This window comes from Callithrix jacchus, chromosome 7 (genome assembly GCF_049354715.1).
Source record: "Callithrix jacchus isolate 240 chromosome 7, calJac240_pri, whole genome shotgun sequence".
NCBI lineage: Eukaryota > Metazoa > Chordata > Mammalia > Primates > Cebidae > Callithrix > Callithrix jacchus.
Window position 1 is genome coordinate 98,292,771 of NC_133508.1, and position 25,520 is coordinate 98,318,290.

Sequence of the window (25,520 nt, forward strand, 5' to 3'; positions counted from 1 at the left end):
CCTTAGTTTCCAGTTTCCCGGTTGAGGGCTTAAAACAGAACTCAATATGCAAAAAAGAAATTTAATGCATTGGGGAAATATAAAGCAAGTCCACAAAGATTAAACAGAACAATGATTCATGATTTTTCTAATAGTTTCCCCTTACTTTACTTATACATTTATAAAGGTAAATATTGAGAAAGTTACATCTGAATAATAAAGCATACTATTGGGTGGCTCTTCTGTTTTGTAGGCATTCCACAACTACTAATTACAACTAATCTAAGTTTACAAATATTCCTCGAAGTGATTGGGCTAGACCCAGTTTAACTAAAAGGGAAAATTAAGCCATATATATTATATATGTACATATTTATGTCAAGCATAGTACAGAAATATTACATAAAAGTTTTATTGCCATGAGTTTGAGATGACATGTTATAAGTGGTAAAGCCACAAGTGAATTATGCAGGTCATCTCAACTAAATGCCAATAAAATGTTTTTACTGTACCACATCATCCGGTATTCTGCATATGCTACAAATTTAAAGAGAACCAATTTTAGAAATTTCCAGAGCTGTAAAAGTTTTTATTGGCACTATATTTCAAACTTGCTGGCCTGTAAATATTAGTTCCATTAATTGTGGCAAAAATTAATGCATAGAGTTTTTTCAAAAAAATACTTGTAACAGTAGTTTTTTTTAAAAAACATGTTTTTTTTCAGTTTAGTTTTTCCTGCTCTAAGTATAAACACTTTCTACTTTCTTCCCTTTTGATGTAATTTTTTTTTCTTTTTTGAAACCCATCTCAAACTTCATCTCCAAGAAGCTCTTTGTGGGTACTTACATCCCCCCAAGTTTATTTTTCTGAACTCTTTTTCACTCATTACTCATAAATTCTTTTGGCAAGAATTTTTTGTTTCATTTTAACAACTCTTTTAGTTCTGGTTTGTTCTATTTTTTATGAAAATTGTAATTGAATATATATTGTCTTCCCCAAATAAAAATCTAAGCTCCTAGAGTGTATATTCAGTGCCTTTATATTGTCACTGGACTCTAGAGCACTGCTTTAAAAAAAAAAAAAAAGTTCTTTCTTTCTCCCCCCGCTCCCTCTTTGCCTTCCACAGACATTGATTCAGTACTTACTATATTCTTGTCTAAGCTAAGCACTGGGTTTTGTAGATGAAAGGCAGCCTAGAAAAAATCTTACAGAAATTATTCTCAAACTATTATGTGCACAAAAATCACTTGGAAAGAATTGTTAAGGAACTATAGTTCCAAGCCTTAAATGCACAGATTCTGAACTAGAAGCCAATGATCATACTTCTGAATACCAGGTGATTCCGACACAGTGAGCCCACAGACCATACTGAAAAACCCTGTTCAGAGGGGATGGGAGAAAGTTCTACAAGTTGATCGTCACAAATGGATTCTGTGCTATGTGAAAAGGCCTGTGGCAGCAACCTGCTGCAGGTATCTGAGGAGCCCAGTGGAGGGACACCTCCTGAAACTGGGGAAGTCAGAGGAGTCATGTCATACTTGGTGTTTACTACTCGTGATGTGAATAGAAGAATGAATATTGGAGTTTATCATTGGAGGGAGGTGGTTGAAATCCTGGGGCCTATGACCTTGAACAAATTCCTTAATTTCTCTGAGCCTGAGTTCCTTTATCTGTAAAATTGGGATGATAGTAACCACTTTAAAGAGGATTCATGAGAACGAAATTAATAGATACAAGTAAAAAACCTAGCACAGTGCCGATGCAGTGGTGCTCAGTGAATAATTGCCCTTTCCCTCCTGTGCCAGCAGCCTCGTGGGGATAGCTGTGGCCTCTGCTTGGGAGGGTGTGTGGCCAGGGGTCAGTGTATCCACAAAGCTACAAAATTGGTTTCCATTACCTTGGTTTCAATAGTTGCTTGGCATAATTTATTATTTTCTACTGAGAATCTATAGGTAGACCTACAGAGACCTGTGAAAACATCTTTGAGCTCTTAACTGTTTTCTTGTTTTAAATAATCTGGGCAGAAGGAGAAATGAGAGAATGGCCCTCCTTTCCACACAAAGACCTAATGTGTAGAAAGTGGCTCCTGTGACCACAGGCCCAGCTTTGTGGTTTTGAATGCTTGATGCTGATCATCCTTGCATTGTGCGGGTATGTGTCTGCCTCCTCTCTTCTGACTGCCAACTCTTCTGTGAGCTCTGAATGTCTGTTCTCTCTTTGTCTCTACCCACCTACCATGTTACTTTGCCCTTACTAATCCCTTCATAAATAGTAGCATATAAAAGAAAGTAGTCCCTCAGAGAGGCCCCTAGTGGTTAGCTCTAGTCCCAGCAAGAGATGCAGCATTTAACCACTTTAGGAAAAAAAAAAAAGGTTGTGCTTTTCGTATTACCATAAAACTGTCAATATTCCCTCCTTTCTAGAGGTTCTGCTTTAATGATCTGAGAGCAGATGACTTACAAGTTACTCAAGAAGACTGAGTATGTATTTTGACTTCCAGCACTTCCTGAATGGGCTTTTTAAATTAAAAAGCAAGAAGAAATACAATTTGTGTTGTTTTACTTTTTTTTTTAAGATGGCTATATCTGCATTATTTCCTAAAACCACAGTAACTGTGATTGGCCATACCAGTTGACATCTGTCTGTGGTTCTTCTGGCTTCTTATTTTAGTTCTTCCCTCTTCCTGGTAGGTTCTGTCTTGATCCTAGTCAAGCCTTTGTACCCCTTTTAATACTTCATTCTTAAGAAAGAAGCTATTCCTACAAAAATAAGTTGCCACTTGCAATGAAAGGCATGGTGAACAGGAGGACCCATGTTTGCTGAGTGAATAAAGGAATGAAACTACTAGATCACAGGCAATTTTAAAAAACAAACAAAGGCTAGATGTGGTGACCCATATCTGTAATCCCAACACTTTGGAAGGCTGAGGTGGGAGAATCACTTGAGCCCAGGAGTTTGAGACCCGCCTGGGCATCATAGTGAGACCCCCTCTCTTTAAAAAAAAAAAACCCAACAACTGGGTGTGATGATGCACACCTGTGGTTCTAGCTACTTGGGAGGCTGAGGTGGGAGGATTGCTTGAACCCGGGCAGTTGAAGCTGCAGTGAGCCATGATAGCGCCACTGCACTCCATCCTGGGTGACAGAGCAAGATCCTGTCTCAAAAAAAAAAAAAAAACAAAAAACCAGAAAGAAAAAAAAGAAAAAGAGACAAGGCTAATCAGCTTCATTTGTAAGAAAAAAGACTGAGTCGGCTCGCTCATTTATTTTTGAAGATTGCCTTGCTATTATAGAGACACATAGTTCTTTTAAGTTAGTGCCTGACAATGTGGATGACAGATCAGTGGGGAATGATAGGTTATTTCTATGGTTCTGAACTTCCGTTTCTCCTCTTACCCCCACCTTGGGGGTGCTCTTACATTCTACTGCTGACTCAGAACACATTAAAAACAGCCTGAAATGGGCAGTTCATCTGCATCCAATTCAAGGTATACTTACCATTTCGGAAAAAAAAAAAAAAAGTGGAAAGAGAGGGCAGAGAGAAGCCAGTTTCTCTAGGTCAGTATCAACATGGGAACAGCCATTCTGTTTAGAGCTGACAAACCCAATAGCCATCTGAGAGAGTTCTTTAGCTAAATAGGTGTGAAGCGGAGGTTGTATCTTGAGGGTACTTGTAGTTAGGGTCCCCAAACATATGGCACAAGGTATCTTTGAACAAAATAACAGACGGCAATGTTTGCTCTGTGCTTTTAAGGCAGGTGTTTTATAGAATTCTTACACTATTTCTTTGATATGATTTCTCACAGTGTACTTCATCACATCTAAACCCCAAATCATGGCTCTTACCTACAAAAATACTACACAGAAGAATAGAAAAGGCCGAAGTTGTAGGGCTAACAAACACCTTCCAAGGCACACCTTGGCGTAATAGTATTACTTGGATACATTTTTAACAGGTGCTAAACAGGATTTTTTTTTTAAGAAAGGACCTTTTTCTTGTTTGTGATCGTTTTGTTATTTTTGCAACTTCTTTCGTTTCCTTGTTGTCTCTTAGTTGAAAATGGCCTCGTGTATTCATGAGTGGTATTAAAGTGTGAAGGACACAACCAAGGACTTAGTCCATAGGCAGATATGGTCCATTTCTCTAATCATTTCCTGCCCAAAGAGCTATGGCAATCACTCTTTTGCTTGTCACCAGTGAGAATATCTTAAGAAAATTAAATTTTCTAAGAAGAAAACAAAACAACCTCTTTGAAGGCATAGCCAGTGACTCTTTCATACTTTTATTCCAGAGGCTAAGGTGTTTCATAATTGTTGAATGAATGAATACATACATATCTAGACCCCTTCTTCTCAAGTCTAGTCTAATATAAGCTCCTGGAGGATGGGGACTTTTTGTCTTTTGTTCACTGCTCTATCCCTAGCACCTTGAACACTGCATGACACATAGGAGATGTGCCTCACCTTTCCGCCTCCATGTTGAATGAATGAATGAATATGAATGAATGAATGAATTCAAAGCATTTCTTAACCGTGAAATAGTTGGTGATATAGTTTTCCCTCATTAGCATTATTGAGAACCTCAGACTTACACAGCCATGTTATAAGTCAAAGCACTCTCTCAACTCAGCAAAATATGAACATACTACTTTTAAAGTTTGTTATTTCCATAGATTATTGGGGAACTGGTGGTGTTTGGTTACATGAGTAAGTTCTTTAGTGGTGATTTGTTAGATTTTGTTGCACTTATTATTTTCAAGTAATTGTGTTAAACCAATGGTAATATGAGAAGCTCATCTTTGTTGGATGACATTAGCAACAGAATTAGTTTGACAATTGACTGATAAATACTTAAATCTCTGTGGCAGATAAAATATTGTGCTTATGTATATTAAAACTGAAATTCAGAAAACAAATAGTGTTTTCATCATTGGCAGAATAAGTAAAAGCAAGCAAACAAGACCCACTGAGAGTTTTTATAATCTACAACAAAATCAACAGGAGATAAGCCCTATTGTTTCTTCGTTAGTTATTCTGTGCAAGTTTTTTTCCTTTCCCATCACTGTTTTCAAATGTGAATTTCAAGATGCACTATTTGTGAGTTTCCTACATTCTTATTTTCATTCTTGTGCCTGCTGTAGGACCTTGATTTACCCTTACCACTTTGCTGTGCCTCAGCTTTCCCAGATGTAAAATTGGCATCACAATACTCATCTACCGGGCAAGGGGGCGGGGAATCTGAGACTTAATTAGTGAACAGCTGTAAAACCTCTTGAGATAGTTCTGTGAGTCAAAATGGAAGTGCATCATTATTAATCATTATTATTATTGTTATTATTATTTTTAAATGGCTCTGAGCCATCTCTAAATTTAGTAGTAAAATGAGTGCATCTAATAATCCTTTCTATGTACATGCTCTGTGGTCATGCATTTCACAAATTAAATGGCAGAATACTTGTAGGATATGATTGTAACGATCCAGGTAAATGATCCTCAACCAATTCAAGATGATGTGATTAAGACGCCAAGGAGCTAAAGCAAGCAGTTTGCTTTGTTACCTTTTAGCTTCTCCAGTAACCCATTTTGTGTTAATTTATGTGAAAGGGAAGAAGTTAGCTCTTTAAAAATTAACTTGGACTTTTCTGTGTCATTAGTTTGGAATTTGGGAGTAAGTGAGTTACTCCTTAATTTCCAATTAAATCTATCTGTAACACCTTGTCCATAATATACATTTCAATGGTTTCAAATATGATTGGCTTAGCTTCCTAGCAGTTGTTGAGTCAAGCATAATTTGTGAACTTTCAAAGTCATATATGGTATCTTCAAACATCATCTGGAAAGAAAATCATATGTATTAGTTTTGCAGTTGTCCCCTTGTCCCCTCTTGTACCCTTCTGTCAAGAAACTGCATTTGTCTCTGAGGTTATGTTGCAAGTCAATGGAGAATTGGCTTCCACTGTACATTGCTTAGTTTCAGCTTCAATTATCTTAGGCAGACATCCTGGCTAGCTGCAATGCAAGCTCATAGGGCTCAAGCCTGAGAAGACCTACGTTTGGCAGCCCACTAAGTTGGGGATGAGAAAAGTAGAAAGAAATTCTATCTTTTCTGGTGCTTTCTCCTCTTGGTTTCTCCACTAAAAATCAATAGTGTGGTCGATAGTTGGTTTTGAGTTGTTCACTACATGCTGGAGTTTTTCTGATGTAAACCTTTGGTGTCTGGGCTTCAGACATTATAATGTGTCAGGGAAAGTTTGATAGCTGTCACAGCTCTCCTGGGTTACATTCTGTTCCCACGATAGCCTTTGTAATTTGAGAAGGGAAGAATAGATCAATTTTTATACCATTTAGTTGTTGGGGGGAATTTCTTTTCCATAAATTGATTTTTCTTTAAAAAATTTATAATATTTATTTTCCTTCTTCACAACAAAAGCAAATAAAATGAAATCTTTTCATTAACGAATATTTTAAAATAAAAACAATTCCAATCTTCCTCTAAGTTGTTAAGACTCAGTTATATCCTGTTCAGGATTTGTCACATTCCTTTTGCATGACTTGGAATGACACTTTTAATTTTAAATGTACCCATTTGGGAAAACCTGGTGTCTTTTCTTAGTAGTGCTCTAGAATGGCAATCTCAGGAAGAATAAAGTGGTACAACAATAGATCTAACGCTTGTGTCGTTTTAGTGCAGATTTTTGATTTCTTTGAAACAAAATGATTGCTTTTATGGATACCAAATAATTATGGATAATTAATAATTATAAGTGATATTTGTTTAAAAGTTTTTATTTTCATTTTGAGTCTTTTCTATTAAATCTCTTGTTATTTGTACTATCAGGTAGCATTAATGAAATAAATCATTAGTTTTCCCTTCTGAAAATATTTTTCGTCACTTATCTATCTTTTATTCTAATATGTGTTCCTCTTCAGCATAATAACTCTTATTGGAATTATCCTTGAAAAGCTTTGAGGTAACTTCTAACATGTTCAATGAATATAATGATGAAATTGTGTTTGTAAGGTATTTTAAGTTTCAAAAGATAGCTCTCTAAGTGAAATAATGTTTGTATAAAATTGTGTTGAAACAGCATCTTATAGAGGGGCAAATCCTATGTCTTTAAACACTAAATATGTGATTTGAAATCATTTTCAAATATTTGAACAATAATATTTAAGAAGGAACACTAGAATCAGGCATCTTTTTGTCAGCTAGTGTTAGATATCAACCATGCTGTATTAATTAAAAGGATTTCATATAATCTCATAAAGAAACAGGCAAATTCTGGGCTTTCCTCTCTAGTGAAAATATATCATTCATGTCTTTCATTACCCTGCTATAATTATGGTAAGTGAAGCAGAACGAGATCGATAAAGCCATTTATCAATGTATTCCAAACTATTCTAGGACGGTTTACGTCATACCACCGCAGATACTGTCATTCAATAAAGAGACATCTAATAGTATAAAGACTTCAGCATAATGTCTTTCTATGTGATGTTCTAATTCTGATCATAGTTTAATTAATTGTTTCTCTCTGTGTGGTATTAAGTGAAGTAAAATGTTTTCTCTGTTGAATTTCAATAGAAATTTGAAAATTCAGCTTTCAAGTGTAAAAAGCACTGCAATAGTGTAAACATTGTTATTAATGCCTTTTTCCTTGCTATTATGAGTAATAATCACCATTGGAATTAGAATACAAGCCAGGTATTCATCATGCCCCAAAAGCATTAAAATTCAAATCACAAATATTAGCTAGAGACATTATTTAATGACTCCAAATTTTTGTCTTTTAACATCACAAGATTCAAAATTACTAGACTTTATCATCATTTGTGATTTAACTATGAGTAGATTCACAGACTAGCTGATTTAGACTTCTTTTTTTTCATAAAACCATACACAAGTCTTTTTTAAATCATAAATCTTTTCCTCATACTGATATATTAAATATTAAATATTGATAACATTGAAGAGAAGATGCTGAAGTATATGTGAAAGTGTTACTTATTTTAGTATGGAAAAAAGATATTTTCAAATTACTGGATTGTCATTTTCTTTTTTTCATGTGGTATAAAATTATCACCCACTGTCATTTTTTTTTAATTCAATTTTCTACAAAACTATATAGGTCTGGTAATGATGCCAGAGTCACACCAGTTCGAAATGGTTATTTGTATTTCATGTTTATGGACATTGAGAAATATTTTCAAGGGCAGAACTTATTTTTTATTGAGTTAGAAACATTGAAACGTAAGGAAAAACAGTGAAGTTGAATATGACAACTTTGTCAGAAAACTGTATACATAACTCTTGATTTTGGAAAAATCAGCATCTGCAAGTTTTTTTTGTTTTTTGTTTTGTTTTGTTTTGTTTTTTTAGTCTAGTTAATAAGATTCCATGTTTTTGGTTTATAATTTCCTTAGTAAAGTAGAGTTTTGTGCCACATGACTCCTTAAGAGAGTTTCCATGAGTCCATAAAACATGAAGTGGGACAGTCTGAGATTTTGTGATCATTTTCTAGGATTATACCTGATGGAATGTGATGACAACACACCTGTCCCTTTTATGTCTTGAATCTGAAAGTACTTGGGAATGCGCTGATGTCAGTTGGGGCTGTGTTTTTGGCCATCTTCCTTTTCTTAGACCTTCCACTTTCCTACTCACTGATGCCCCTCTGATACTGTTTCTGAAGAGCTTGTCTGCTAAAGGGTTAAAGAATCAGATTTTAAGCTGCTTTCGTGCACTGTATTTAAGTTAAGGAAACTGGGATATCATTACCTCAGTGAGGATGTTGTAAATTGTTTCGTTGGCAAGATTTATTGGGGGTTATTTTACCTGATAGCACATTGTATTGTTTAATGTGGACTATTTTTAACTAGCCTTCTATTTAAACAGTGTCAGCGAATTCTGAGAGCTTGCCAAACAAATTCTCAAAATGGTTGCCAAGCTGTAAGATGGCTGCCAAGGTCTGAGCACACTGAACAGGTTCAAAATGGTGACCAACTTCTCAGAATTTGTTGGTCAGATTCCCCTACTGCCAATCCCCCTTCCCCCACAAAACTACCACCCAAAAAGGAAAGAAAAAAACACAAACCCGAAGATGTAAGGCTTGGCACCATCTCCTTGGCACGAGTGGCTGTAGTGTCATCCAGAGATTCAAGTAGTCACCGCATACTACTTGTTTCACATGCTTGGCAGAAGACTATTCAGGGGAAGACATGAGGTGAAAAACCACTGTAAAATAACATGGCCGTTTTCTTTACCTTATCTAGTATGTACCAAATAATTCTTTAGAAAGGGAGAAAAGGACGAGACAGGGCAATACTTTCAAAGAGCTTTCTAAATGAGATCGAAGAGCATTAACTGAGACTTCGGGCTGTGCCTTTTTGTACTGCTTGCCTGAAGTGGCACAAACTTTATATACAACAGGTTTAAGATTTATTTTAGTTTTGCATTTGTTTACTTAAGTTTATAGCAATTGCTTTCTGGCAGTTGTGGTACTTAGCAGATTGAAATAAAATCATAAGGGTGAATTAAAACATACTGCTGTTAGTGCTGATTAGAATTTTAGCTTAGTGTAAATACCGGATGCAGGGTCCAACTTTTCAGACACTTGGCATGAGCTCAATAGGGATCTCCAGGCTACACAGGAGACAGTGTGTGTGTGCTTGGATGCTTTTAAAATTCTTGGATAGGTGGAGCATACTACTTCTGCTGGCATGTTGGTTCATTGTGCTGGCTGCATAATGTGCTTGGATTCCAAGGTAGATAGAAGAAGCTGAGGAAATGGTAATAAGGGAAGATAGTTTGAACTTAAAAAACAAAACCTGGAAAAAAAAATTTTATTTGAACCCTCTGCAGATTTGGTTAATTATATAAATAACTGGTACTAAACTAAGTTGAAAAATGGCAGGATTTGTGGTAGTTTGAAGAATGATCTAATAGTGAATGTTTCCACAAGTTGTTGAAATTTTTTCTGTGTGATTCTTTAAAAAATAGACAGATAAATGAACTTCTCCAGGCAGTTAGTCAGTGAATTCCTTAAATAGATCTTCTGTTCAATATCAGCAATGGACTACGTTTTATATTCTGATTGAGACCTGCATTAAGGTGATAAAACATTTTATTTAATGCTTGAGTGCTGTTAGAAAAAAGACTGGTTGTCATCAAGGTGGTGGTGGTGTTTTGTTTTGTTTTTATCTCAATTGGTGGTGGAATCAGCTAGTGATAATACTGTATAGCAATATATTTTATATAGCATGAGTTTTGGGAAATCGATAGCTTTAGGAGTTGTTCAATCATGGAGCCCTTAGGTGGTGTCTACATTTTGTATATTCTCTATCGCAAGAGGTAGCCAAGAAATACGACTTTTCAGTCCTTTCTTGCTGATATTCTCCTGCCGTTTAGGCAACAATGTTTGTAGCCTTCAAAGCTTCTTGTATGTTTATTTCTAGTCTTTTCTCTCCTAGTAAGAAATTGTCAATCAAGTCCCAATCATTCAATAGGTAAAACCAGATGTTATTGACAGAGCTGAAATCTCAACTCTGTATCCTTCTGCGTAAAAGATGCTTCAGTTCTGGAAATTTCAGCATAGAGCTATGGAGGCATTTAGAGGTTAGCAGGACAGATGTGGGATATGCAGGGTGTGTAGCAGATACCTTCATACATATTTACAGGGTTTATTTGTAATGTTATATATTACAAATGTAAAATAGTTTAATTAAAAGTCTTTCTTGCCAATTCTTATATATCGTACTGTAATTTAGTTACAAGGAACCAGAATAAAACCTTTCTTTTTAAATTAGAAAATCAAGAGTCCACACCTCATTACAATGAATCATAGTGCATTTTAAATCTTAATTAAGAATGTGTAAGTAATACTGATTATTACCTGTCAATTTTGTTTTGTTTTTTTCCTATTACATATTCATTGATGATTTATTCAGATGACTAACGTTGTAGGGGAGACAAAAATTAAATCACTTTAAAATATGCCATTTTTACTTATTCATAAGAAGTTATATCCATGAGTATATAAGCAAGAATTTTTTCAAATTGCCTGGAGCATGACAAAATTGTAGATTTATAGTATAAAATGCCAATCAGGCAATGTTGAGGTAGGTAGAATAAGGCATATTTTTGCAAATTCCCACATTGCCATTCTTGCTCAAATGAAAAGCACAGTACTTTTTAGTACTTCGATAGAAACTTTATTCATTTTGCTGTTGTAGACACAGGCCATATTTTAAATTGGTGACTTGCAGAAATCTTTTCTTCAGGAAAGTTTTCTATTAGTCTTTCCAAAGCGAGTATTTTACTTTAAAAGAGTTGTTTGTGTTTTAAATTTATGTATTGGTATATTTAGCATTTTAACCTTTTCTACATAGCATACACGTATAATTAGTACACGGGGTGTATGTGTATGCTGGTGTCTACCCAAGTATGTATCGAAATATAAAATTTACTTTCTATATAGTAGCTTTCTGCATAGGGCAACCCAAACAGCTGTTATTCCTTTTTATAGCTTCTTTAATCTATGTGCCAACAAGTCAGTTTACAAAATCTGTTTTGTTGATGACTGCTGCGATAATAATTGTGGTGTTTTGTGGCTTGGCAAAAGGCTGGGGTCTCCTCTGAGGACTCTTGCCAAAGGCTTTGAAGGGGTTGAGGTGGATTCACTGCCAAAATGAGTCACCACTCTCTATTTTATTTAGTGTCCTTCTGCCAAGGCCTTAGACACTTTCTGTTTTCATTCTTTTGTAGGCTTTCCTCCCCACATTGTGGTTTTCTTCACAGCCAGAGGCCTGGGTCTGCCAGGATAGGTGAGAGAGGCTGTGTGTAGGGAAACTCAAGGGCCAGAGGTTTAGCTGTTATGTACCTTGAATGTATATGTGGGTTAAATTATATGGTTATGAGTTATAAGTGATGGACTTAAATAATCTAGTACACCGTAGTCACCTGGGTTTGGGGAAGACAATCTCAGAAGAGTATTATTTACTTTTAAGTAGGATTCAAATAATGTGACAGTGTTTTAGTGACTTTCATAATTGATTATTTAAAAACCCTAGATTATTTGTGAGTTCTGGCTAGAGGCCTAAATCTTGAATTTTTCCTTAAACAAAAGAGGATCATCCTCTTCCTTTTAAATGGCATAATAATTTACTTCACATAAATGCATTTTCTTACATACACACCTAATAGACTTCACAGAATTATGCTAAAATTTTATTTCTACCTGTCTAGATTTAAATTGTCAACCATTAAGTAGACTGAGCAATATGAATTGCTGGTCTATTGTCTGAGATATATTTGACATTTAAATATTTTTTATTCATTAAATGCTTTTAGTAGATTGAAATAAATGGAACTAAATATCCTCTTGTTAAGTTTTTCCAACTTAAACATACATTCTATATAGAAAAATGGCTGGGATGAATTTGAGTCTTCAAAATGTAAGCAAAAATGGCATTTCATACATCAATATGAGGAGGACATACTTGGATTTTTGCTAACTTTCACCCTAGAAATTTAGATGGCTTTTTCTCAAACTAAAGCTATGACACCATCCTGTAATCTTGTAAACTATGTATGCAGAATTAAATTGAAGGGCATAATTTTTTTTTGTAAGTATTCATTCATTGTGCTTGCTTGTTAAACATCCTATACACAGTGAAACTTCATTATAACATCCCCTGAAAACATTTCCATAAATACAAAGTAAATTTTCAAAGTTCAAAGTCCTAACTATAGGCAACAAAATGTTTTCCATATATTATGGTCCAAGCTTTTGTTCTTCAGGGAAAAAACTGTTATAAAAATGGTTTTTACACTTTGTTTACAAAATAAATCCTAATAATAATTATTATATCTCATAAATATTTCAGTTAGAAAACATAATTACATTGATAAAGAGTGAGTTAATATTAGCATAAATACTGATCTCATCATATTCTACAAAGGTCAGTGGTTAGTGTTCAATAAGTTAATATATATGAAAGTCCTTGTAAACTTTTAAATATATAGTTATCAAGACATTTAGGTTTTTATTTTTTTTTTAAACTTTGGATTATCAAATTCCTTCTCCATAGCTACTTCATGGTTTTCATTTGAAATAGCAAAAATAAGAAAATAGAAACAGTTACTAAAATCCTATAGTCACTCTGTGATATAAATTCATTTGGAATTTAAATACTTGGAGCTCACGGCAGCAGTCCAAGACAGAAATTCTTTCGGATGATCTATAAACCACTCAATCCCTGGTTAATGCTCAAACCATGTGAAAAGTTCCAGGTGAAATTCACTATGAGCCTTGTCTGAACCCCATAAAACTGAGCGAAGTCCCATAAACCCTTTATGAACCCCAAAGAATCAAAATAACTAAAGCTAGCACATCTAATTAAAAACCACTATTTTCTAGTGGCTGCTTTATGTGTCCACAGTTTGAAGACAAGCTTTGCATAAGTGAACTGTTTTATTTCGAAGGTATGAATCATAAGCGACTTAGTATTTAAATATAGTTATCCTGTTGTGAAGATCTAATAATAATGATGTTTAAAAAGAGGAACTGGAACCTCTTTACAAGTATTAACATTTCCAGGATCTCTCAGAAAGTCGCCAAGACATAAATATAGTTGTAGTAATGATTGTGGTTTTGGTAGTGGAATTAATAGTAAATATGTTCATCAACATTATTTTGAAAGAGTAACGTCACCTTGGATTTACACTGAATCATTATGCCATATACTTAAAATGTGATTCCTGATACATCATTTATTATGACAGTATGGGTTGATAGAAGCTAGGTATTATGGTTCTCTTTAGGCAGAAAGAGAAACAGAACCACTGATCATTTAAGTCACTTGGCTTTCAACTAGTTGCATGATTTCAGATACAGTATATCAATCTTTTGGGGGCATCAGTTTTCTCTTCTGAAAAATGAAGGGATTAGACTAAAATGACCCCTCAGATCCCTTCCAACTCTTTAAAAAGAAACCTGGAAGCAACTATTTTGTGTCATTGTTCATAATGTCCCCTTCAAAGATGGGATGACTGATTTATGGAAGACACATTGTAAATGACTAGGCTAACTTCCCTTATTAATTATTGCAATCAGACATATAATCATTGTTACTATGGACTGAGTACTTACTCCTAGACATCACCTGCTGGGCTCCTGATGTGAAATTGGCTCACTGGTGCGTCTAGTCCTTCATTAGTAGCCTTGGTATCTTAGCATATAAGTGCTTTCATTAAGTTGACTAAGCATTGTATGACTTTCTATAGGCCAGTGTCCTGGATGCTCAAGAATTCTGAAGTCATTACCTTTGCCTGTAAATGCTGACCATGAACCAAAATTAGCTGTGGCAATCTCTTAACCATTTTACTTTTTTGACCGTTTGTCTCATGATAAGTTTTGTAAGCATTAAGTAATTCTCATATATCATCTGTTTGTCCATTCATTCTTCCATCCACCTGCTATGTCCTTGGCTTTTGGGCACTGAGAAGACTAGATGAGGAAGAAACGCACCCGTCCTTAAAGGAGCTTACAACTCCCGAAGTTACAGCTCTGTCTATCAAGACACAACTCAGGTTCATCACCTAAATGCCACTGATAAAGATTTCCAGATGGACAAAACATTAAGCTGACACCAAGTGCAACGTGTACACAGACTTTCATGTTTCATTTCGTGATATGAGGTGGCATTTTGAAGAAATTAGCTTCTAGAATGCATGTATTTGGTCTGGTTCTAGGTACAGGGAGCAGGATCTTTGGAGCAGTCCCAACATCCACCACACCACACTAGGCTCTAGCTGTTGCAGGGTCCGCTCATTAAAGCTACTTTCTGGGTCCTTGTTAATGTCATGCAGACCTTGTGACAGGTGTTACAGCTCCCCGCCTGGCACAGTCTGTTGGGCGTGTGCTGTAATTGCTCTTGATGCCACACTTAATGGGTGGAGGAAGAAAGCATCATTATGTGTGAGGGGAGGTGAGAGGGATGCCCTCAGGCCATTGCTGACATCTGGTCACCACTGCTGTTTTCTGGCTTGTCTGTTTGGTGCCTACAGATACTGGGCCTTTGAGTTGAGTTTGCTGCCACCATTGGGTTCCTTGCAGCCATCATTTCACAGCTGGGCCATGGAAACTTGGAAACGGGACATTCATCTCAGGGCCAGAGATGGTCTACTGCCAAACATGATCCTGAGAACTTTCTTAGTTTATTAAAAGAGAACGAGTATCCTCATGAGCTCCTTTATGGAGTGTTTCCTGGTTTTGAACTTTTGTTTTTTGGTGAGAATGTTATCTTTCATTGTTATTTCTGAAACCTTAAAGGACTAAATTTCCTTTTCAAGAGTTTCAAGTATTTCTTGTACATGTGTGCAGTGATAAGCAAACATTAGTCTGAGGAAGTTCTGAAAAACTAATTCAGCCAGCATTTACCAAGCCGTTCTATGTCAGCTACTGAACTGGGTGCAGGGAAAAAAATAAAGGTCCTCAACTAGCTCTCCCTCATCTGTCCCTCCAGCTGGAGAACCAAACCTCTGCATAATTAACCGTAATATTAGACAGATTGATTCAAGGGAAAATGCAGTAAAATATGTAATATCATGAGTGCAGTTTTTATCTGCGTGCACAATTAATGCAAGATGGTGCTTTTAACTAAAAGGCTTGGGTGAATGGATTTTGTAAAAACTTAATGCACGGAACTTCTTGATGCACAGACTAGGCAGTTCCCTATTAAAACACAGCCTTGAGAGTTAAGGTTTCAGGCTGTCTGGAACCCCCAAACTTGCACTGATCCACAGAACTAAATTAGAAGTAACCACCTTTCCTTATGATGTGTGATTTCTCAAATAGTGGCATCTTCCTACAGCTCTGTGTTCTTTTGTTTGGAGCAGAGCTGCTTCCTGTTGTTAGGTTGCTCAGGAGAGCTCTGAGACAATTAGTGAAGGGGATTTAAATGTTTACTTAAAACGAATCACAAAATGTTTCTTTGTGAAAGAAGCCATTACTGCAGTCCTAACTTAAATACCAACTTAAACAAGAAACTTCCACTTGAGGCATGTGCTCAATAAATATTCAGTGATCATTTCTGGTTTCTGGGGCATTATAAGAAACTTTAAAAGCACTTAATTATGAAGATATTAATAGCTGAAAAATTGCCAATTAAATCTTCCCCAGCCCCAATTCTACATACCTCTTGCACAGCCACTTCTGAATGCTCATGGAGAAATAGCATTAAGACTCTATTCTGGCCTCAGTAATAAATGTAAAGGTAGCATCTCATGTTACAAATGTAAAGGTAGCATCTCATGGCCCCTGCAGGGATATATTATTGGAAGAACATGCATACAATTTTGTTTTAATTGATTCTCTTAAGTATGCAACCAATCTGGGTATATCTCCTTTTAATTATTTATCTGAGTTGTGAGAGAAAAGTAGGTAATTAGTGATCCATTCAAATATCTTAAAAGGAAGGCATCCATCTTCTATGTAACGTATATCCTGAAAGATATAAAACAATACATTTTTATTTTATAATTTTATTAGTATCATGTGTAGTATAAACTATTTTAAAACAATTTATAAAAGGTACTTAATAAATACTTATTGGTTGAAAAAATGGCCACAAGAATTAAGTTTATGGAATTGAGGAAGAAATTTAGACCACAACAACATAGTAAACATCAATTTTTTTCAGAAGGAAATATTTCTACAAACCAAAAATTTTACTAACCAATGCTATAGTTAGGACAAACAATGAAATAATTCTACTGTAAGAAAAATAATTCAGCCAACACATTTATTAAGTGTCTTCTGTATACTTAACATAGGTATTTGCTATTAGATGGGGGAGGTGGAAGGAATGTATCAAAAATGAGTAATAGCCAGAGGCAGGTGGATCACCTGAGATCAGGAGTTTGAGACCACCCTGGCCTCAAACTCTGGTGAAACCCTGTCTCTACTAAAAGTACAAAAATTAGCTGGACATCGTGGCACACGCCTGTAGTCCCAGCTACTCAGGAGGCTAAGGCATGAGAATTGCTAGAACTCAGGAGGCAGAGGTTGCAGTGAGCCGAGATCATCCCACTGCACTCCAGCCTGGGCAACAGAGTGAGACTCGGTCTCAAAAAAAAGGAATAATATTTGTTACCATGTTCCTGCTGACAGTTTGAGTGCACAAGATAGACCGTGGCATAGTGAATTCAAGGAAACAAATATGGTATGGGTTGGAATAATCATGGATGGATACTTACTGGAAGAGGCAGAAAAACACATGCAGTTCCTTTTCTAGGAAAATATTGGTAAATTATGCTTGGTTAGTACAAGTGCACAGTAAGCATATGGAAGTTTCAAATCTATTGTCCATAGATTTTTTTTCCAAAGTATTTCTAAGATGCCGGGTGCAAGGTACGGTTCATTGTCCTAGTCCTCTGTGCTAAAAATGATCATTCTAATTGGATTGCTTCTTTGGAAGCAAGACAAAGAGTACACTGCTAAAAGCTTCTGGAGGCCATTTTCAATATTTGTAATACTATAAGTGCTAGAAATGTGCTTTCATTTATATTCAAAGGCAATAATGCCTTCTGTAAGCATGGCGTCTCTATAAGACTTTTATAATGTCTACTTAAATGCAAGCGGACAAAATTAGTTTTCACTTCAGATTAGAAGACCTTTCTCCCTTGCAACTTTTTGGCCTCTCTTTTTAGTTCTGCTCCCCAAGAGCAATTTAAATGTTGCTCTTTGTTTTGCTAAAAGAGGAATGTATATTTTTACAAGTACCATGCCACTTCCATATAATCTAGATACTGTGTGTTATGAATATAATTTTTGTATGATTGGCCAAATTTTTCACTTTTAACTAAGATGACCAGACAAAAGTTTGAATTGTAAGAAAACTATGGGCCAGTTTAGTGCCTGCTGAAATGTACATTGGGATATTGAGATGTTCTGCAGAGCCTGATGAGTGAAAGTAAAAAGCCTCTATCTTCTGAAGCCTAGTTGAAGATTTTGCTTTCATAGCATGACATTGAAAAAGATACTATAAATATATTTATTAAAATTATAGCTTGAGTTTTTTCTTAGAACTTATATTTAATATCAAGGACTTTACTACAGGATAACACAATTGTGTTTAAAATAGAAAAACTCTTGAAAAAATCAGAGTGGAGTTGATTTCATCTGGGCCGTAGCTTAAACTAATTTTACTTTCGGATAGTCCATAAATTGTGTACATCTCTTACGGTTTTCTTTTTCTATGTATGAGAAATCCATACACACAGAAAAAGATGGAGAGCCTTCATTTCTCTTATTTTCACTTTTGTCCCATCCCTCTGTGCTTGTTCTTTGTTTAAATAAACTTTTGTGGTATGTCTTTCACACATCATCACTCCCTGCTTCAAAGGCTTCTTTTAATAACTTAGCCCTGGCTCATATGAAATTGATTTAACTAAAGTGTATGTGTGTGTTTGTGTGCTCACATGCCTGCATACACGTGCATCTGTACAAATAAAAATTTCACTGGAAAGGGAACTCTTGTGATCTCTTTACTACACACACACACACACACACACACACACACACCCTTTGTTGAAGTGGGAAAACTTAAAGTTTGGAGTTAATTTGGTTTTGAGCTCCAGCTTTTTCTCTTAGTGCTATATGTGTCTTCAGCTTGAAATGAGGATAATAATATTTACTTTGCAGAAGTTACTGGGAAAGTTACATGTACGTAAATCACTTTATTTTCATTTCTAGACATTCAATAAATGCTGGCTATTACGGTGACCATCATTATTGTTATATATATATATATATATATATATATAAATAACAATTGATATATATATATATATATATCAATCACACAATTATGTCATACATTTATTTTGAAGCTGATAATAAATAAACTGATAAAAAGCAGAAGGTTGGCCAGGCACGGTGGCTCAAGCCTGTAATCCCAGGACTTTGGGAGGCCAAGGTAGGTGGATCACGAGGTCAAGAGATTGAGACTATCCTGATTAGCATGGTGAAACCCCGTCTCTACTAAAAATATAAAAAGTTAGCTGGGCATGGTGGTGCATGCTTGTAGTCCCAGCTACTTGGGAGGCTGAGGCAGGAGAATTGCCTGAACCCAGGAGGCTTAGGTTGCAGTGAGCTGAGATCGCGCCATTGCACTCCAGCCTGGGTAACAAAAGCGAAACTCTGTCTCAAAAAAAAAAAAAAGCAGAAGGTTGAGATTAAGGCTTCTTACTGCTGAAAGATTGATCTTAAGTACAACCACGTGAAAAGTGACAGTTATATTAACCTGAAAATCCTAAAATATTGAAACATTATGACCCTTACGTGATTGTTTTCCGTTGTCGAACTAAGTGATGTTACATTGGCAGTTGATTGTTTGTATTAATGCAGTGCCTCTAATTTTAAGAACTGCTTCACCAATCTTATATTTAAATGAAAACAGAAGTAGTGATACAAAAATATAAATAGAGTTCAGAATTTGAAAATACTATATTAGGAGTTAAGCTGGCTATTTTTCATGTTCTTTAGATACATTTGAGTCAACTTGAATATGAAGCGTCCTATAGCAGGTAGACAGAGGTATCAATTCAGTTACCATTTAAAATACAGTAACTCCAATGAGGAGTTTCTTAATAATTATTTCTAATTACTTTTTGACATTATTAGAAATTAAAGCTATACCAGAAAGCTGGGAAAGATGTCTTTTTCAACATTGTGTCCTGGCATCAAGCATTATGCATCAAACATCAATTCCTACTCATGTCCATTCAGTGAATATTTAGATTATCTTTTCTTTGGATAGACCCTCCTAGTAGAAACTCTGTATTAACCAGCTTGCAAGATTAACTAAGACTTTTTATTTTCTTTGTAATATACTAACTGGCACATTGAATATTCATGGCCATTAGTAACCTACTACCACATCCTAGCACTGTTGTTTTTACCAGTTGTGTGCTTACCATGCCAGTTGTGTTATTCCAGACCTGTTTATACTAGTATTGTTTGAATCACTGTTGTCTAATTTAATTAAATTTACGTGCGCCAATGGCATGCAAGTTCAAAATGAAAAGGTTTCTTCTTCGAAACTAACCCAGTGCTTTGGAAAGAATCAGTAAAGAAATCAGAAAAAAAAAATTCTGTCAGATTACATATGGTGAGACAACTGCAGAAGGTGAAGGTTTTGTAAAAATAAGAGTTTTGTTAGATTAGTTTGGAAATATCTTTAAATTCTCCCTCTACCTAAATGCAACTGGAAATCTTATATGATGCATTATAGATATGCATTATGTAAGAAAGATTCTATAGGGCTCCAGTTATTAACAAACTTAATATTAAATTTAAATTCTTGTCTCTGCATAAAAAGATTGGCCAAAGGATATACATATATGTGCTCAAAGTTAAAACATTTAAGGTGCACATGTCTCATTAAAAGAGTATCTTCTTCATCCATTTTTGTCAAATTAATCAACAACTGACCATAACAGTATTGTTAGATAACTTTATTTTGTATTCATATTCTTTACTGAGTTTTCGAGATCTTTGTTTCCTACCTACGAAGGGAAAGAAAAGGGAATTGGCAGACAGAGTTTATGTCTTGGGATGAGACGTGTAAAGGGCCAAGACCTGAAATTACATGAAGGTTGGTACTCTGAGACTGGTACAGCTTTGAAGTTTTGTAAAAAAGTTCAGCCATGTTCCAGGTGGTCTGAGTATAGGCACTGGCTGGTAGGCTTAGTGGAGTGTTATACCGCATGGAAGTCTAACTGACGGGTGAATGTCCCAAAAGTTGGACAGAACCAAGAAACAGAGAACATAGGCAGGTGACAGTAATCCAGGCAGGTGGTTAGCATCAGAGAATTCTGTCAGTGGGTCATAGGGCTCTACGTGCTAGCCTGGGTTTACATGCTAGAATTTTGGTTTTGGGAGGCAGGTAGGAAAAAGCAGGTCAATATCTCCAGTTCTAGATGAGCCAGGGCACTTGACCAAATGCAGGTATAGAAGTTAGCCCTTAAGGTAGAGCTTACCTGTTTGGTACAAATTTATCGTACCAAAATTGGAGCACAGGTCAGAGGCTAGGGCATGGCTTACTGCTGTGGCTCATGGTGAACCCGAGCTTCTTATGGCCCCTCCCATCTTCTGAGGATGGCTGAGCTCTCGGATGGGGACTGTTATGTAATCGGAGGTCAAGTGGTTTAGCTGGGGTGGCAGAGAGCCAGGTGAAGACTGAAAGTGTTCAAATAAGGAAGAGAGCAGAATTGCTTTATGTCTGTCTTCATGAAGACAAACCCTAATAGCGAAAGGATTGAAAGTTTGCCCAAAGAGACTTCGATTTTGAAAGAAAGATGCATCTGCTCCTTGTGTAAGAATGACCGTGTCTAAATAAAATAAACTCTTTTGTCTTTTGTTATTTGTCTTAGTATCTACCATTGTTTGACACTAAAAAAAAAAAAAAAAAAACAGCGAATAATTATTGCCTAATTTAATCTGTCTTGATGGCATTCCTAATTCAGGTACATCCTTCATTACAGCAAGTATAGGCATTATTTAAAAAAACAATTTTTTTTTTTCAGTTTGGGTTTCTTCCGTTTCATTTTGTTGTTACTGCTGGTGGTGGTGTTTTACAGTAAGGCATACTTGTTAGCTCAGCTAAGGTGTTTGAGTAAGACTTTATAAGCATAAAAGTACTTTGTGTGGGTTTGTTTTGTGTGTTCCATCTTACGTCATCTGTGGCACTGAAAATGAGATTGCAATTCCCAGAGTACTGAGATGGTTCATTCAGAGGTTAGCCCACCTAAGTTTATAGCAGTTGTCTGTAAGAGAATTGTAACTAATTTCCACTGTTGTTTTTGGAGAAAGCTGTAGACTGTAATTATGTGTTAGCACTTTTTAAACAGCTCCCTGCATTGTCATATGATTTTAAATGGGCTCTGTTTTAAAATGACCTTCCATGTTTTGATTGCAAAAATATAGCTTGCACAGGTCTGTAGTTAGGAAAATACAAGGATCCAGTAATGATAGAGCATTGACACAACCCTAGGAGCATGTGTTAAACATGGCTGGCACTGCCCTAGGTTTAAAGGGGAAGAAATAGGGGAGTTGAAATTCACTGTTCTTCAGCAATCCAACAGTTCTCCTGTTGGATAGGCAAAATCAGTACACAGAATAGTTACAGAGCCATGTGAAAAAAATAGTAGTTATATAAATGTAAAATGCTACACATGCAGTATATTGTATTGCCTTTTTTGTGGCCTACTGAAAGAAGTCTCAAAGCACAGATTAAAGTACCATCTCCCAGAATTAGGGTCAGCAACACTATTTTATATTTTGGCAAATGCTGCCCACTTTCTCCCTAATGGCAGATATCTGTGTATAGCTAGTCATCTGGACACACCCTTTCTCTGCTACACTGCATTGCCATATTAGTAGTAGAATTTTAGTGTTGATTTAAAAGACAGTCTGCCTTAAAGCAGATTGCATAGTTTGCACACTGTGAATTGTAATTAAAGTGTAAGGGGTGCTTATTATGTCAACAACTGGCATGAGAACCCCCGAGCAGCAGGTGACCCTGACCATGTGACGTTTGTGACAGCTAGGATCCCCTTTTCACTGGCTTAGCAATCTGAAAGTCCAAATTGAAAGAAGCCCAGAGGCTGTATATTTCATTAGATCCCAGGGGAAGTACAGGATACAGCTTCCTTCTGTTTTCCTGGGAGGTCGCCAGAAAGTTTGTAGAGCTCTGTTTCTGTCAGAGGCTCAAAAGAGAAAAGAAAAAGCACACACAAAACAAAACAAAACACCATACACACCACAAAACCATCCACCAATCACCCCCAGGACCATAAATTTGACATTTCCCACAGTCTGAGACCACAGTGTTGCTGGGTCAGCAATACGCTCCTTGTTTGAATTGTCTGAAAGGAAGGCTCAGTGTTCTAGCTTTTAAAAATGTTTAATCTTCAATATGCAGTAATTCTTTTGGTGTAAAATGATGAAAAATGATTAAGCACAGATATCATATGATTTGCTTGAAATGCTTTTGCATTATGCGTTACATTCTCCTGGCCTTCTAAAATGGAGCAGAAGTCTGAATTTAGAAAAATGAAACCACACATATAATAAGGGAAACAGACCAAGGAGTCATGCCATGTGTATTTCAAATCTTATTGTGATGGGTAAACTGTTTGAAATGTGGTCACGTTAAAAGTATGTTACTTTGTGGGAGACTCAAAATCTTTCAAGAGTAGATTTTTATTGTATTCCATAGTGAAAATAGAGCTAGGGTTTGGTTTTGGTGGGAAGTTTTGGTCCTTAGTCACCTTGGCACCTTACTGGCATGTTGTGAAACTGAGTAGAAAAGATACCTCTTTTTTCTTGGCACCTCACATGGGATCATAAGATTCTTACTATCATATGGTTTATGTATCACAGAAATAAAAACGTGGTACTTTGTTGTAGATTTTGTGGTTGTTGATTTTTAATTTGGGGCTCAAGCTTCTCATGTTAACTAATGTGGCTGCTGCTAGGCTGCCCTCAGGTAGACCAAGTGTAAGCTCACCAGGAAGTATTTCTAGCTCTGTAAATACCTAGCATATCGTTTAGACCAGGTGTATCCAATCTGTTGGCTTCCCTGGACCACATTGGAAGAAGAAGAATTGCCTTGAGCCACACGTAAAATACACTAACAGTAATGATAGGTGATGAGCTAAAAAAGAAAAATTGCAAAAAAATCTTATGATGTTGGCTGGGTGCAGTGGCTCACACCTATAATCTCAGCACTTTGGGAGGCCAAGGCAGGTGGATCATTTGAGGTGAGGTCAGGAGTTCAGGACCAGCCTGGCCAATATGGTGAAACTCCATCTCTAGTAAAAATACAAAAAAATGATATGAGTGTGATGGTACATGCCTGTAATCCCAGCTACTCAGGAGGCAGAGGCAGGAGAATCATTTGAACCTGGGAGACAGGGGTTGGCAGTGAGCCAAGATCATGCCACTGCACTCCAGCCTGGGTGAGAAAGTGAGACTCCATCTGAAAAAAAAAAAATCTCATAATGTTTTAAGAAAGTTTACAAATTTGTGTTGGGCCACAATCAAAGCTGTCATGGGCTGCATGTGGCCCCCAGGCTGCAGGTTGAACAAGTTTGGTTTAGTTCTTTAAGTGTTGTTCATTTTAAATCAGAAAGTAAGAATTTTTTGAGCCAGCTTCTACCTTTATGTTGTTATTTATTCTGTTTTGGTCAAACGGGAAATACAGAAAGAGGGAAATTAACAGTCATGGTTTGTGCACTCATGTTATATACTTTCATGTTTTCACTGCAAGGATATAGCTTATACAGGTCTGTACTTGGCAAAATACAGGAATCCAATAAATGATCCTTGTATCATTTATTTAGGACCCTCTGTTGCAGAGGCCTAAAAGGATTCACAGTGCCATACGCATGGCATTCTGTGTGTGTGCACGTGTGTGTGTGTGTGTGTGTGTGTATGCTTGTGCCAGCCTGGAAAGAGAACTGCAAGGCTGGAGAGAAAGATGCACTATTTTCATAAATTTGGTAAATAAATTAAAACCTTCCAATTTTAGAGCTGCATTCAAGTGTTATAATTAAAGGACTACCAGTTGGATTTTTTTTTTTTGGTACAGTCCATCTATTATAACAAATTCGCAAATAATTAGTTTCTTTTATTTATAGTTTTCAAGATCAGTTCCTCTGTTCAGCCAGAAGGAAAACCAGTATCCTTAGCTGCATTTTACCTCAGTCCCCCAGAGAATTGAGGCAAGAATAGGTTTGGGGAATGTGACAGAAGTGTGTGTGTGCTGTCTCAGCTTCGTTAACTAGTGATCAGTTTCTGTAGCAGCATAAGCATGTTTGTGCAGAGGTAGAGAATTGTCTCCGGTCATGATTTTTTTTTAAATTACACTTTAAGTTCTGGGGTACATGTGCAGAATGTGCAGGTTTGTTACATAGGTATTGACATGCCATGTGGTTTGCTGCACCCATCAACCATCATCTACATTAGGTATTTCTCCTAATGCTGTCCCTTCCCTAGCCTCCCACCCTCTGGCAGGCACCAGTGTGTGATGTTCCCCTCCCTGTGTCCATATGTTTTCATTGTTCAACTCCCAATTATGAGTGAGAACATGCAGTGTTTGGTTTTCTGTTCTTGTGTTGCTTTGCTGAGAATGATGGTTTCCAGCTTCATCTTGTCCCTGCAAAGAACATGAACTCATCCTTTTCATGGCTGCATAGTATTTCATAGTATATATGTGCCACATTTTCCTTATTCAGTCTATCATTGATGGGCATTTGAATTGGTTCCAAGTCTTTGCTATTGTGAACAGTGCTGCAATAAACATATGTGTGCATGTGTCTTTATAGTAGAACGATTTATATTTTTTTACTGAGTTCTTAAGTGAAGCTTTTTCCCCTCTCATGTTATTGAATACTGTTTCCTTGGTCTTTATTTATTTATTTATTTTTAGAGCCAGGGTCACTTTCTGTTGCCAGGGTTGGAGTGCAATGGCATG

At 36.3% G+C, this 25,520-nt stretch overlaps 1 protein-coding gene across 6 annotated transcripts in view; it reads left to right on the plus strand.

Moving 5' to 3' along the window:
• NFIA (nuclear factor I A) overlaps nt 1-25,520 on the plus strand; it is a 394,588-nt gene that overhangs the window by 155,398 nt on the left and 213,670 nt on the right. The gene's annotated exons all lie outside the window — the stretch shown is intronic.